The sequence below is a fragment of the Pongo pygmaeus genome, chromosome 11 (genome assembly GCF_028885625.2).
Source record: "Pongo pygmaeus isolate AG05252 chromosome 11, NHGRI_mPonPyg2-v2.0_pri, whole genome shotgun sequence".
NCBI classification, from domain to species: domain Eukaryota; kingdom Metazoa; phylum Chordata; class Mammalia; order Primates; family Hominidae; genus Pongo; species Pongo pygmaeus.
Genome location: NC_072384.2, coordinates 132,786,046 through 132,802,165, shown reverse-complemented (window position 1 = coordinate 132,802,165; position 16,120 = coordinate 132,786,046). Strand labels below are relative to the sequence as shown.

The window sequence follows — 16,120 nt, the reverse complement described above, 5'->3', positions numbered from 1 at the left end:
TAATTTACTGTTCATTCTCCTATATTGAAAAAAATGGGTGTATGCCAAAGAATAAATCATCTGACTTGTGATACAGGGGGATGGGACCCAACAATAAGCTTCGCAAAAAAACTTTGGGCCATAGAGTTAATCATAATATAAGTCTACCTGGAAACAGCACAAATCACAGTTTGTTTCCACAGAATACTTACATATTTCAACCAAGCTCATACCAAGTACACCATGTGCCCATTTATCTTTGCACAATATCCTTATGAACATCACACTCTTACCCTGTGAAACTCCCAGACATTCTCATTCTGTTTTACAGTTTCCCATATAACATGCCTGACTCAACCCACCCACCATTCCCACCATGTAAACACCTAAAGATTTTGGCAGCAGCTGTCCTTGGCTCTCCATACCTCCAGCCTTTCCTGCCCAAGGACTGCCTGGAGATTGGGGTATTCTGCAGCAACTGCCCTTCTGCCCCCATGCCACACTCTAGTCAGTGCTCACTGCTTCCTAGGTTCTTCCTCCACTCCATCCAGTACTATCAGTGCACTGCCACCATTTCTCTGTCTTTTCCTGATTCATCAACACTGATGATGTTGCCCATACTTGTACTAACCATGGTAAGACAGGCTTTGTTCTTAAAGACTTCTTCCCTGGTGTTGCTCCTCTGTTCAAAACTTCCTTGGCAGCAGTGAGCTATGATTGGGCCACTGCACTCCAGCCTGGACAACAGAGCGAGACCCTGTCTTCAGAGGCTGCCAAGCTGCTCTAATGCTGGCCTGCCACAAGCTCTCAGGGCCTTTCTCTATCCGACTCTTAACTGTTCACTTACCCTACTCCTAGTAACTCCCAACAGCCCTCTCTAATCCTAACCACAATACTTCGATCCTAAGAGAGTATTAATTATAAGATGCACCATCAATTCTGTAATAGCTTTTGGAGAAATAAAAACCCCACCACATTAAATATATACATTAATTTTAAGATACTTCAGAATTTCAGAAATGTCAAATGTTTAAAAAATAATAATCTTTTTTTTTTTTGTATGGCTCACTGCAGCCTCAACCTCTTGAGCTCAAATAATCCTCCCACCTCAGACTCCCAAGCAGCTGAGAGTATAGGTGCATGCCACCACACTGGAGTAGTTTTAAAACTTTTTGTAGAAACAGGATCTCACTCTGTTCCCCAGGCTGATCTCAAACTCCTGGCTTCAAGGGATCCTCTCAACTTGGCCTCCCAAAGTGCTGGGATTACAGGTGTGAGCTACCATGCCCAACCCAAAAAGTAATCTTAAACGGTAAATGGATAACCAGACTGTGGTACACCCCCAACATGGAACAGTATTTAGCAACAAAAATTAACAAATTATTCATAAATGCAACAGCCTGGATGAATCTCAAAGGTATTGAACTGAGTGAAAAGAGCCACTCTCAAAAAGAAAACAAATCACTTTGGGAGGCCAAGGTGGGCAGATCACCTGAGGTCTGGAGTTCAAAACCAGACTGGCCAACATGGTGAAACCCCGTTTCTACTAAAAATACAAAAATTAGCCGGGCATGGTGGCACACGCCTGTAGTCCCAGCTACTCATGAGACTGAGGCAGGAAAATTGTTTGAACCCAGGAGGTGGTGGTTGCAGTGAGCCAAGATTGTGCCACTGCATTCCAGCCTGGGCAACAGAGCAAGACTTGGTCTCAAAAACAAAAACAAAAAAGGGTGGGGGGAGGAGAGGGGAGGAGAGGGGATAAGAAGAGGAGAGGGGATAAGAAGAGGAGAGGAGAAGAAGAGGAGAGGAACGGAACGGAATGAAAACAGAGATAAGACAGAGAGCAGATCAGTGGTTGCCAGAGCTGGGAAAGGTATGCTTGTGCGGGGGCAGCAGGGGGAGTGGAATTAAATCTATACATGTCTTAAAATTCACAGAATTTTACATACAGCAAAAGAAGGTCAATTTTATTGTTTACTATTTTTTTAAAAAATTCATGTGACTTTCAAATCAAGAAGAGTAAAACATATATGTTAAATATTCATAGGGTTGATCGACGGGTGCTAGATTTATGGATTTTTTCCCTTTAATGTGTACTTTTTCATATTTTTAAAATTTTTCACTGCAATTGAATATTACTTTTGTAAATGGAAAAAATCAAAACTATAGAGAATCTTCCTCAATCAAAAAACAATTGATCAGATATGTATTATTGTTTGTACATATATTTAGCTATCTTGTAACATTTGTTACAAGATGCATTTGGCTTAATATAGTTAATGGCTTTAAGATTATGGATCTGGTAAAAACTGTGTCCCCACTGGACACTAAGAAAATAGGGCAGGGAAAGGTGGGTGCCATTCAGGTGGAGGGAACGACAGCATTTAGAGTGCAGATCCCAGAAAGGGTGATTAATCAGGGGACCCTCTCTCCCTCTAAATATTTCGATGAGAGTCACACACAGTGTAGGCAACATGAAGGTTGAAGCCTCAAGATATACAGAAGTAATTATGGTTCCACTATATAAAAGAGGTTGTAAGCAAGAGTGCCAGAGGAGAAGAGAAACACTGATCTCCTGGAATGCGTGCTCCGAGGGCTGTGTTCCCAGAGCCTTGAACACAGGCTGCACCTCAGACATGTTTGTTGAATGAACAGAGGGATGGTAACAGGAAGTGCCCAGGAGGTGAAATCAGACCTGGCACCACAGCAATGGGCTGTAATTGATGAGGATCTTGAACTTGGCTCACAAGGTAAAGAAGGAAGTGTCCACTTCTTTCTCCTTTTGATATCTCCCATAAAACCTAACCAAATGTTTTATATACACTGAGTACTCAATAAAAAATACTTGTATAACTGAAACTAAAAAGCCAGACAAGGTAGTAGGAATGTTTGGTTCTTCTTCTTTCACCATAATGACATCATAAAAAGCCAAAAAAATGTTCCCCTAGTCAAAATCAAAAAGAACTCGATTAGCTTGGTTGGGGGTGGGAAGCCATAATTTACTAGGTTACTTGGAGGGTTGACTAGGAAGTTTTATTTTCTTAAAATTAAACATTTCTGGGTGCTTTGAGACTTTCTTTTCTATGGATCCAGTGCATTAATGATAATTCCCATTAAGACATTTCCAGCCTGAAGTTGATCCAACCATATGTGACCGTGTAAGACTTTGTTAGTTTGTAAATGTCTTCTTTGGGAGCACCCACAACTGCTTTCTAAGAAAAATCCTAGACTAGCCTGTAAGGACTCAAACCAACTCTCCATTACCTTTAACACTTTTTAAAAATCTGCTCTTAAACCAGAAACATAAAAGTCTAAATTAAAATGGAACCTGACAAACAGTACTCAGGAAGGCTTGCTTGCTGGAAAGATAAGCCATCCAAACATTATTCCTGATCAGGAATTGGCAAACCATACTACACTGGTCAAATCTGGCCTGCCACTTGTTTGTGAATGACCTGCAAGATGAGAACAGTTTTTGCATGTTTAAATGACCAAAAAATAAAAAACCAGAAGAAGAATACTATTTTGTGACACAAAAATGATTGTGGAAATTCAAATTGCACTACGCACAAATAAAGCTTTATCGTACACAGCCACACTTTTTCTATACAATGGCAGTGTTGATTAGTTGTGACAGATAGCTGTTTTAATTGTGCCTAAAATATTTTCTATGTGACCCTTCACAGGAAGTTTGCTGACCCCTGTTTTAGATCAATGTTTCTGAATGTGCCAATTAAGTGTTTTAATTTTTTTAAAAAAGATCTTATGATTAAATCAGTTTGGGAAATACTGAGCTGATTTCTTAATTGTAGGACTTCGAGGAGCCTTTAATACGCCGGTATCAACAGTTCTTGACCAACTCATTTGCCCCTGGCACTTCTTTGTGTGACAGCATCTCCCAGAACCAAGATTCCTCAAGGGAGCACCTTTGGAGATGCGAAGAACTGCACTGAAACGCCCTGCACAGGCCTCCCATGGTGCCCTTGTCCTACTTGGGGCTTTGCCACCAAGCCTACCCCAAGGGACACTGCAAGAAGTCAACCAAATGACTATGCTATCACTGTAGGGAGGCAGGGAGAACAAGGGCCCATTTGACCATGTAGTATCCTTTTATAGAGTGCACTTATGGGGGAAGTTGATGCAGTATAAGGAAACACTCTTCTTGTGACAATATGTATCTTACAGACACACAAATTTTATCCTTGATGGTTTCCCTTTTTATGCTATATGAACTGTCTGCTGTACAAAATAAAATAAATAAATAAACTTTAAAAAGTTTTCCTTTTTGCTTTGGCTGCTAGGAAACTCAGAAAACCTTCCTAACTTGCCTCTAGGAGATTTTATTTATAGTTTGCACTTTGTGAACTAACCCTTATCCTGGCTGTGCCTAATTTTCCTACTCACGTGTTCCTTTTACCTCATTTCCTAATTTTTAAAAACACTTGCTGGGCATGGTGGCTCATGGCTGTAATTCCAGCACTTTGGGAGGCCGCGGTGGGCAGACTGCTTGAGTCCAGGAGTTCAAGACCAGCGTGGGCAACACGGTGAAACCCTGTTTCTACAACAAACACAAAAATTAGCCATTGTGGTGGCATGGGCGTGTAGTCCCAGCTACTCAGGAGACTACTCCCGAGAAGTCGGAGTCGTCCACTATTACTTCCAGTTAGTAGTAGAAGTGGGAGAATCGCTTGAGTCTGGGAGGCAGAAGTTGCAATAAGCTGAGATCACGCCACTGCACTCTAGCCTGGGTGATAGAGCAAGACTGTCTCAAAAAACAAACAACAACAAGAAAACTCACTGCATTTTATATATATATATATATATGTAAACAGCCTTCAAATATTTTTGGATAAAAGCAGGGTACAACTAAATACATATGTATATCGAGAGATTACAACATTTCAGAATCATGTGTTGAGGGGATGCTGGAAGACAAAAAGATGCAGCCTAGACTACTAAGAGAATGAACCTCTCGACAGCAAAACTCAGAGGGCTCTCAGAAAGTATTTCTACTGTAGCAGCAGACTCCAAGCTTGCTCTCTCACTATGGAAAACTGGGAGAAGCAAAGGAACGGTGAGTGACCCTGACAAACCCCAGTCCTCAGTGCTGAGAGCCAGTGATTTAATCTGTTGTCATCACTGCAATTACGAGCCTGCCACGATGTGCTGCATGAGGGCTCCTTCTGCTTGCAAGCCGCAGTGGCTAGGAGCTGCTGGCCTCAGCACTTGGGAGCCCAGCCCCATGCGGTGGGGTTGAGGGTGATGGAGGCGGTGCACTATGCAGCTGTTACACTCAGTTAACGTGCTTGGGATTTTACTGGCTCCTTTTCTGGAAGGCTTTGGTCTCACAACCTGCAGGGAGCAGCCTGGCCTGCCAGCTTTAAGAACCTGTGAGACCAAATATTTAAAGAGTTCCGCAACAATGGTTAGAAAGAAGCTAACCCTGACCTGCAGAAAATAAAGTGCCAGGTGGGGGAGGGAAAGAATGAGACTCCAGTTCATGAGGCTGCAGAATTCCAATTCAGAGCAACGTTATGTAACCAAAATTTCTGAAGGCACGTGACTGAAGGGCTTGGGAGAACTTTTTAAAGAGGCAGAAAACTTCTAAGATTGTGTTTTACCCAAAGCCATTGGTCTGGGAATGAACACATGAAGAGTAAGTAAAAGTCTTCTATAATCCCTTAAAACCTCACCAAGAACCCTAGGAAATAACAAAAGCTTAGAAATAATTTCTGTTCCTTTGTCACTTACACACTTCCTCTGACCCTGCATCCTCAGCCTCCTCAAGGTATTAACATCTTTACCTCCTTTAAGCTGGAAGAAGCTGTCTAGTCACCACAGCAACATTTACTCACCACTTTGTCATTATTCACCTCACTGGATTTTGGCCATGGCCCCTACCACATCACAGAAACTGTTCTCCCCAAGGTCGCAGATGCTGCCAGATTAAGCATCTTAAAGCATGCATTGGTCAAAAACCTTCATCAACTCCTTACCGAGAAAAATAGAAAGTCAGCTTAGGATTTAAAGCCCTTCATGACCCAGCCCCAACCTGTACTTTTCCAGTTAGACTGCATGCTCCCACTATGTCCCTCGTGTGCTAAATTCTTCTCTACACCCTCTGCTTTCTAAAATGTTGTTTGTGCTGTTCCTATACTGGGCTACTTACTCCACCAATCTCCAGTGTCTAAGACCTACCTTGCAGTTAAAGGCCTGGCTGCAATGCCAGCTTTCTTCCAGCAAACCCTCACAGCCGCACAGAATAGACGCCACCTCTCCCTCATGCGCCCTACCCACGCCTGCAACCTGCCTCTCTCTGATGGCAACAGCCACTGTCTCTGGCATGTTGGTGGCCACTTATGGACATGTCTTACCACTGTGACAGGCTGGGAGCCAGTATCAGGTCTGGTAATGAGATTGGACTGTCTTTATATCCCTTCCAGCACATTGAAGGCACATATGTAATGAACAGCTGATGGACAGATGAATGAAAAAACGACCAAAGGGCTCTTGTGGAGCACTTTTCCATTCAATTTTGCCACTGTGTCTTGGGAAATACATTTAGGATTAGAACTCATGACTTCCTGGCATTCAATCCTGTGGTCACACCACAGTGTTATTGTTTCCAAGGGTGTCCTTTTCTGTCTTCATCCCATCTTCTTTTCTCATAAAACAGTGTTTTACAAACTGTGGTTCAGGGACCACTTCCAGATTAACAAAATTTATAGAGACCCTCCTCTGTCCGTGACTCTGGGTCTGTCTCCGTGCTAGCAAGCAATTCTGGGGAGGAGGATCTGGCTCAATGATGAAGAATGGGTGAAAAGGAATGGAAAAAAAATGAAGAAATAACCTTAAGTGGATAAAGAATAAAACTTTCAGTCCAACACTTTCTTAGATTAGATGGCATCACAGTTTATATAGAAATCAGCAAATTTTATGTGAACTGTAGAAGGAAAAACAACTGAAGAGCTGGCTCATTCACCCACAGGGATGTGTTCCCAAGTGTGCCATTGCAGAGAGCCCAGCCAGATGGGTGCTGTGACATTCCAGTGCAATCAGATGCTGAATTCATCTGAGCCTCCATTTCACAGAGCTGGGATCATCATTCAAACCTAGGTCTGTCCGCTTGTTCAGTGGGGCTGCGCCTTTTCTTTTTTTCAACGGGAGTTGCCAATATCATAATACTCTTTCACGCACTTCTACTCACACAAAAGATGCTAAGAAGCAGACACAAATCGCAAATTTTTCAGAACAGGAAAAGTCTATGGTCTATTTAGAGCAGAAAGTGACCTTGGTCCATTTGCCTCCACTTCCCCAGCCTCGCCACACTCAGTGGTAAAGTGACACTTAATGAGGCCACATGGCCAGCAGAAAGAAATGATGCAGCACTGTGGGCAGGCCCTTTTCACTGGACCAGGTGTTTCTAACCTCGGGTCCTCAGAAAGGTCAACTCAAGTGTTAGCAAAATTCTACACCAAGTGAATGTGGTTATTAAGTTCTTTTATTTTTTAAAGGATAGTGATGAAACTTAATCCAAACAAACTGAAATGTTCTGCCATGTTACGTCCCTTTACTCATTGGTTCTACTCACCGGTTCAGTGAACCTCTCATCATTCTATGTTTTTTTTCTGTTTGCTTGTTTTTGAGATGGAGTCTTGCTCTGTCGCCAGGCTGGAGTGCAGTGGCGCGATCTCAGCTCACTGCAACCTCCGCCTCCCAGGTTCAAGTGATTCTCCTGCCTCAACCTCCCGAGTAGCTGGGACTACAGGCACATGCCACCACACTCAGCTAATTTTTGCATTTTTAGTAGAGACGGGGTTTCACCATGTTGGCCAGGATGGTCTCAATCTCTTGACCTCGTGATCCACCCACCTCGGCCTCCCAAAGTACTGGGATTACAGGCGTGAGCCATCGCACCTCTTTTTATACTTTAAAAAAACAACATCCTGAAGCAGACGACAAAGGACAGGACGGGTCTAGGACTGTGGGAGCCAGAGATCAAGGGATGGGCCAGGAAAGCCATGGTTTAAACCCAGAAAATATGTTCAAATTCATTTTCTTCCCCTCAATTTTCATTTGAAGAATGTTAAACTTTCAGGAAAGTTGAAAGAATAGTAAAATGGACATCCATATACCCTTCATCAAGATTCATCAAATTTCAACATTTTGCCATATTGGCTTTATCTTTTTTCCTCCTTCCATCCCTCCCTTCCTGTGTCTAGCTGGTTGTTTTGTGTGTTTATTTTTGACATCTGAATTACCGAGAACTACGTCACAGAGATGGTGATACTTTCCCTCTCCATACTTTAACATGCATTGTCCAAAATTAAGGGCATTCTTCTATAGAACCACAACACTAACACCACAGTCAAGATTAATACTTTCATATCACCCAATTCAAAGACCAGGTTTAAATGTCTTTGACCGTTCCCAAAAAGTCTCTTTTGCTTTTGGTTTTCCTCCTGATCCAGGATCTAATCAAAGTTTCCACAATGTATTTGGTAGCTATGTCTCCTTAGCCTGTTTCTTGTTCAACTATCTTTTGTTTTTCAAATATAACGTTGCTTTTTTATTTCAAGGAGTCCAGGTCAGTTGTCTTGTAAAGCGTCTTATGTTCTGGATTTATTAGATTGTTTCCTCACAGAAGGAGGAAGAAAGGGATAGACAGAAATAAATCAAATGTGACAAAATTCATCTCCTCTGTATTTCCTATAAATGGAAAGTTGGGTAAAAAGGCTTGACTAGATTCATGGTGAACATTCTGGCCTCAAATTTTCACAGGTGATGGTGTGCATACCTTCAGAAGGCACAAAATGTTAGGCTGCCAGGTTGGATTACTTGGTTAAGGTGCTAATAGCTAGAACTGTGTATGTTAAGGCTACCTTTTACCCTTTGTAAATAATAAGAAACCTATGGAATGAGACTTAAGAGATCACGTGAATATCCTGCTCTCAAAAACCCTTTTGGGGCCGGGCACGGTGGCTCACACCTGTAATCCCAGCACTTTGGGAGGCCGAGGCGGGCAGATCACCTGAGGTCAGAAGTTCGAGGCCAGCCTGGCCAACATGGTGAAACTCTGTCTCTACTAAAAGTAGCCAGGCGTGGTGGTCGGCACCCGTAATCCCAGCTACTCGGGAAGCTGAGCCAGGAGAATTGCTTGAACCCAGGAGGCGGAGTTTGCAGTGAGTTGAGATCGTGCCACTGCACTCCAGCCTGGTCAACAGACAAGACTCCATCCAGGAAAAAAAAAAAAACCTTTTGGTCAATGGTTTCAGCATCTAGATGACTTGACTTTTGCCTGAATGAATCATAGCCTTGTAAATTATAAAATGTTTGCTAATCCTATAATATCTCCTACATTTGCTGGCTATCTTCTATTAAAAGAAGTTTTTTCCTGCCCCCAGTTTTTTTTTTTTTAGTGTCATTACAAATTCATTGATTTTTTAAAAAAATTCACTGTGTTATAATCCATTACCACAACTACCACTACTATTCTTTTTGATACATACATTTTCCCAAATTAGGCTGGTGGGAGCCCTTTCAAGTGAGCCTCTATATCCCTGTGGCAAGTCTCACAAGCTGTACAATCTCTGCCCCAGGTTTATAATTACTGACTTCCCTAAGGAGCCCAAATTCCTTCTGGTTGGAATGGCATTTAGAAACCAGGGTGGGGCATAAGATATGCTCATTGCCTCCAGGCCCTTTCAGCAAGCAGAGTTAGAAAATATTGGGTTGAATCACATGAAATTGTTAATATTTGACTATTTGTGGCCTAAAAACTGGCAATTTCATGTGGTTCAACCTAAATGCTGTTTAAAAATCATGAGTTCATATTGACATCCCCAACTGAAATCTAATACCATAAAGTTCTTATCTCCCCCATTTCCATATTTATATCTTTCTTTTTCCAGTTCCCAATGGCCTTGATATTCAAAACTGTTTCAGAATTACAACGCCAACACCACTCACAACAACAAACCTATTAAGTTTGATTTATTTGGTGGTTTATCCTTAGAATATACTCACTATGGGTATATAGTTTGAGTGCTTAAAAGTTACTTGAATTCTTTTTTCTGTAGGTGCTGATGCTACACATTTGAAAAACATTAGGCCCATTTGTTTTTGCTTGATTTCAATTTCAGAAATTTTGCTTTTACCACCTTTTAGATTATATTACTGAATATTTAAAACTTTAAATGGTTCAAAAGTTAGTATACTCAAGAGAAGTCTCATTCCCATCTCTATCATTCCCGCAGCTCTTACCTCTCCCCTATAAATAATTATTTTCATCATTTTCTGGTTTACCCTTTCTGTGTTTGTTTTCCTTTTTGATACATATATAGATAGATACATTTTTCTCATTTTCTCTTCTTTCTTACACAAATAATCAAATACTATTACTTCTCTTTCATTTTGCTTTTTGCACTTAATAATAAATCCTAGAAATCACTCTGTATCAGTTCAGGGACCAGAATCACAGAATAATCAAATTGGAAGGTTACCCTACTCCAAATCTTATCCTCTGAACGTCCCCAAACAAAAACCAAGCACACAGATAAACCCACATCTTGAAAGCTGGGATGGGGAGGTGAGAGGAAGAGTCTACTGCATCATTAGGCAATATTAGATAGCTCTACCTGTTAGGAAGCACCTTTACACACCGAATTGAAATCTGACTCTGAGAAACTTCAAAATTCAGGCCCTTCATGGCCACAAAGAATTAGCTGACTCCCTCTGATACCATACAGCTCTTCAAACATGACTTTTTTCAAGAAATATGCCCATTCCTTTCTTTTCTAAACTGTTTATAACTGTGAATAATTGTAGCCTTTTTCATAAATTTTCACTTACTTAGTGTCAAGAACAAGTCCAAGTTGTAGGAACCAGTGAACATCAATGTGAAGAAGATATCAGAGGTCAAGAGAAAGAAGAAATGCTACACCCAACAAATATTTAGCGGCTATCTACTGCTCTCGGGGTTTGGGACACATTTGAAAACAGACAAAGATTTCTACGGGGAGGAGACAGAAAATAAACAGTACTAAAATTCATTGCTATGGAGGAAAAAAAAGAAACATTAGAATGCAGTAAGGGGCACTGAAAGTACTGATTACAATTATGAATAGGATAGACAGGGTAGGCTTCACTGAGAAGATGGCATGTGAAGACGACTCAAAGGAAGTGCAGAAGTAAGTCCTGGGCTATCTGGGGAAGAAGAACTTGGGCAAAGGCCCAGAATCCACCAAGTTAGTTTACCTGAAAGCACTGAACTACTGGGCACAACTCAACCAAGAGAGTTTGTATGCAGGGCAGAGATGGCTTGGTCTCTGACTCTTTTATTTCCTGTCCAAGAAGATTTATAGCTAGGCTTGCTGGTGTTCAGAATGCAGCTTTCCATGCCTAAGGGTGCAATGAGGGCAGCCGAGTCCCACCGGGCCAGAAAGTCTCTCTATCCGAAGTTCTCTCTGAACAGCTCTTTCTTCTTTTATCTCTGGTAGTAGTTTACCTATAATCCAGATTTAAAATATCAGATTGCAGTTACTTTAAAACAGCCTATGAGAACACTAATTAATACAAATTAAGTTTTAAAATCAGACAAAACAAAGGGGCTGTAAGCTTCCAGGAAATAATACCACAGAAGGATCAAATACCTAAGCCCCTAAATATAAAGTGTTAAGAGTTAAAGTATAAAAAGTTCTATACAATCTATAAAATCTTCTCAGATTTTATAAACATAGGAGAGGTCTTCAATATATAAGAAATCTTATTCTCATTAAAAACACTTTTTTTCTCTCTATTTCCTAGAGATGACCCTTAAGGGGATAGAATTATAACAATGGTGGGTGTTATTTTTACTCTCACTTTGTGGGTGGGGAAACTGAGGCCCAGAAGCATTAAGTGACTTGCTCAAGGTCAAAGAAGCCCAAGGTCACAGAACTACAGAGCTATGACTCAAACGGACAGGAATTCACCAAATAAGTCAATTAGACCAAGTTCTATTTCAATGAGAGTTGAAATCTCCCCTACTTCTTCCCTTAATTCCAGACTTTTCTTTTTTTTTTTTTTTTAATGAGATGGAGTCTCACTCTGTCACCCAGGTTGGAGTGCAGTGGTGCGGTCTCCGCTCACTGCAACCTCCGCCTCCCGGGTTCAAGCGATTCTCCTGCCTCAGCCTGCCAAGTAGCTAGGAGCACGTGCCACCACACCTAGCTAATTTTTATATTTTTAGTAGAGACGGGGTTTCACCATGTTGGCCAGGACGGTCTCGATATCCTGACTTCATAATCCGCCTGCCTCGGCCTCCCAAAGTGCTGGAATTACAGGCGTGAGCCACCGCGCCCAGCCAGAATTCCAGACTTTATCTTAAGATTTAAAAACTCTGGATGTATTTTGGCAAAAGTAATAACTTATCCCAAATCTCTACAAGAAAAAGTTTCTCTGTGGTTGACTAGGTTGACAATGACTTCATTTTAGGTACCCATCCAAACCTGAAAACTTCCCATCCTCAACCTGAAAACCTCCATCCAGAGTTCTGATATAGTTTCTTCACAGTGGACACTCCTTAGTATGACTGAGAAAGTCAAGTCCCAAGTACTTTCCTTAGGAAAGGATATATAAAAATAGGAAAACAATAGTGAAAGAAAGAATATGTGTGAATATATTTTCACTTAAATATACTACGCTTAAAATTTGCTTCTTGATTTCCAGAAGTGACATAGTTAATATGTAAAAATAAAACAGAAATAGTAACCAAATTTTAATATGACTTTATCTGAGACTAAGCACAGTGGGGTAAAGGACAGCATTTAATGGATTTAAATTCTAGTGGACAGAATTAAGAACAGTCACAAAGTCAAAGAATTTACTATGTCTAGACATCTCTCCTAGATTTCTATTTGAGGAACAATGTATTTCTTTTCTCATCCTTTGAATTCCCAAGTTAGGAATTCAGAACCTGCTGTTGAAAGGATCATCATCCTTAATTCTCAATCCATTTATCAGGCTAAAATGCAAATGCAAGTGGTGAATGCATTTCAACAGCCCTGGAGCTCCAAAGAGACTTCTCAGGGAACATGCTGAGCTAACTGGGGAAGGGTTAAGCCACCCCTATTTTTCAGATCTGAAAACAGTTGTTCTGATATGAGAAGAAGCATTACAATGGTGCCAGCTCCCTTCTATAAAAGCTATACACATTTTTTGCACAACTGTATGATTGTTATGGCAACCATAAAAATGGAACTATCATTCTTCACATTACACACTACCCATACTAGATTACCTACCTACATTTGTTCTTCTACATTACCCAGAATTTCTTTTCAGAAAATGCTATGTCTGTCCTATAGATGTTTAGGAGCAAGATAAAGTGGTCTCTTTCAAAGGGAGATTCCACAACAATGAATCTTTCAAAAGGCTTGCTCTTCAAGAATTCTAGGGCTCTCCTGTCAAGTCTTTTAATCCTATGGTCACTGGGAGGCCTCAAAATATTCCCCCTGGAGGCAAAGGAACTGCCTGGAAAATGTATTCTCAAAATGAATGTTTTTTATTAAGATGATGATGTGGAAAGATACTATTGTTGAAGCATCATAAATCATGCATAACAGGCCTGGCGCCGTTTATAAAACATGGAGATTATTTACTAGGGTCTCAGTTTAGTGAGATAAGCGACTTGTGTACGAGATCCATACAAACATTTTAATTAAATAAATTTGCTGCTGAAAATAAAGAATAATAACATGAATATATGTTTAAAATACCAGCCCAAGCACATTGGTTCACACCTGTAATCCCAGTGCTTGGAGGCCAAGGAGGGAGGATCACTTGAGCCCAGAAGTTCAAGGTTGTAGTGAGCTATGACTGCACCACTGCACTCCAACCTGGGTGACAGAGCAAGACCCTGTATAATAGTATAAAATTTATAACTATAAAAATTCTAATAGTGAGAAAAGTTTGACAATGAAAGAATTCAAGCTTGCCTTTAACCTCCAAGATTCCACCTTGCCTTTAACCTCCAAGCTGTCCTTGTTCATTCATGGGCATAGGCCGAACTAACTTTGGGAGGAATTTAATTCATACTTTAACTTTAAAACAAAGATGATAAAAGCCTCTCCCCAAAACAAACTCCCCCCTTGTCTGGGGACCAGACTGCCTTCATAAAACTAATAAATTAGCAAGATTTAATATAATGGTTTAAGAGATATGCAGCCAGGGGCCACAAGATTCCCCACCTCTCAATTGCTCCTATGGATAACATTATTATTATCAAACCTAAGGCTGGTGTTCAAGGCAGGGCGCGGGGGTTCATCCCTGTAATCGTAGCACTTTGGGAGGCTGATGCAGGAGAACAGCTTGAGCCCAGGAATTCAAGACCAGCCTAGGCAACACAGCAAGACACCATCTCTATTTAAAATAAAAAGAACTGTAAACTGGCTTATCTGGTCTTGTGGCACCCCCGCCCACCACCCCCACCCCACCACCCCAGGAACTGACTCAAGACAAGAGGACAGCTTCAACTCCCTATGATTTCATCCCCAACCCAACCAACCAGCATTCCCCATTCCCCAGCCCCTGCCCACCAAACTATCTTTTAAAAACCCTAGCCTCTGAATTTTCAGGGAGGCTGATTTGAGAAATAATAAAACTCTACCTGTTTTAGCCAGCTCCACATGTATTAAACTCTTTCTCTATTGTAATTCCCCTGTCTTGACTAATTGGCTCTATCTGGGCAGTGGGCAAGAAGAACCCATTGGGCAGTTACAGTGTCTCAAAAACAAAACAAAACAAATTTCAGCTGTATTTCAGGATAATCAGGGATTCTATTATTAAATTGAGTATGACTTTGTAATTTTTAACAGAAGAAAGTATGAATTTCCTTCTTTTCATTAATGGAGAAAGCCAAGCTTAGAATTATATGTCTTTTAAGTATTCATTTTGGGCCAAAACTCTGTTGTATCATTCAGAGCTTGTTCTATAGTTTTTTGTTTTGTTTTTAAAAAGCAGGCTGAAAATGACTTCCTGGCTGATTTTAATATTAAATACTTAGATTCTAGGTCAAAAATATGCTCATAATAACTGTTTGTTTCAGAGAGTTTCCAAATCAAGAATTGGAACATAGTGAAGCATGGAGTGCTACTTCTCTACTCCCATCAACTTCAGGAGAGGAGGAGTCCCAAGTGACCCCTCATGCAACCTACACCTCCTCCTGCGCTTCCAGGTTGCGGGTCACCCAGCACACACTCTCTACCTCAGCCCAACTCCCATAACCCAGTCCTTACCAAGCCCTGGACTGGCTCTGAATTCATAAAGCCCACTTTCCATTCCTACTAAAGCAGCTCTCTTCAAATGGACTCCAGTCTCCTCTCTTTCTTTCCTGCCTTTCAAGTCCTTTACCACTTGGCTATTAGGACAAAGTCAATTCTTAGAACGTACAATTACATTATACTCTCCTTCTCAAAAACCTTCACTGGCTTATAGCTATCTTCGAACTATAATTCTCAGCTTGGCATCCAGTATCCTCCATGATTTGGCTTCAAACTATTTCTCCATTCTTACTTAATGTGACTTAGCTTCATTAACATGGGACCTTGGTAAACCAGTTCTGCCAAAACACCCTGAATTCATGATTTTTGTAGATTCACAGTATTTTCTTCTAGACTTTACTCTTTTTAAAGGAAAGGACTGTTTCTCTCAATTATTTATATAAATATATATTATACATATTTTTAATTCCAACAATATCTATTTCAGTATCTTGCAAATATTAGTGTGTATACACACACATAGAAGTAGCATATATATCTATATACATTAATATTTGCAAGATACATTCCCATTAATATATACTAAGATATATATAGTAGAGATAATAAACATTTACTAAATTGAATCTTTTTTCTTTTTCTTTTTCTTTTGAGACAGAGTCTTACTCTGTCACCCAGGCTGGAGTTCAGTGGTACGATCCCGGCTCACTGCAACCTCTGCTTCCCGGGTTCAAGCAATTCTCATGCCTCAGCCTCCCAAGTAGCTGGGACTACAGGCGAGCACCACCACACCCAACTAATTTTTGTATTTTTAAGTAGAGACAGGGTTTTGCCATGTTGGCCAAGCTGGTCTCGAACTCCTGGTCTCAAGTGATCCGCCT

The 16,120-nt window shown here is 40.8% G+C and overlaps 1 protein-coding gene across 4 annotated transcripts in view; it reads right to left on the bottom strand.

Annotated features, from left to right (window-relative positions):
- The window catches only part of DIS3L2 (DIS3 like 3'-5' exoribonuclease 2), a 373,065-nt gene that overhangs the window by 126,898 nt on the left and 230,047 nt on the right, over positions 1-16,120 (bottom strand). The window lies entirely within an intron of this gene.